Source organism: Arachis ipaensis, chromosome B09, assembly GCF_000816755.2.
Source record: "Arachis ipaensis cultivar K30076 chromosome B09, Araip1.1, whole genome shotgun sequence".
Taxonomy (NCBI): Eukaryota; Viridiplantae; Streptophyta; class Magnoliopsida; order Fabales; family Fabaceae; genus Arachis; species Arachis ipaensis.
The window spans coordinates 3129118-3129472 of record NC_029793.2 but is presented as its reverse complement, the minus strand read 5'-3'; positions in this window follow the sequence as shown (position 1 = coordinate 3129472).

The window sequence follows — 355 nt, the reverse complement described above, 5'->3', positions numbered from 1 at the left end:
TTAAATTATCATAAAAATTATTTTATTATAATGTTATATATACTTTACTTCTTCTATTAATTTTTTTTAAATCCGTCACGGAGTAAATTTAAGCCATTCTATATATTATGTGGTACGAAATGATATTTAATTTCCGTTACTTCAATTTCAAATAAATAACAATTCAAAATTACAATTCTCTCTCAATAGTTAATATACGGCAGAATGTTTTTCTAAATTCATCTTACTTTTTGTTTAGAATGAAATTTTTATTATGCAAAATTAAATTTAGTATTTATGATGGATATATAATATTTGTGTAGATATCTAATCTTCAATTTCTCCGTTTTTTACTTTTAAACTGTAAATGCGCTTC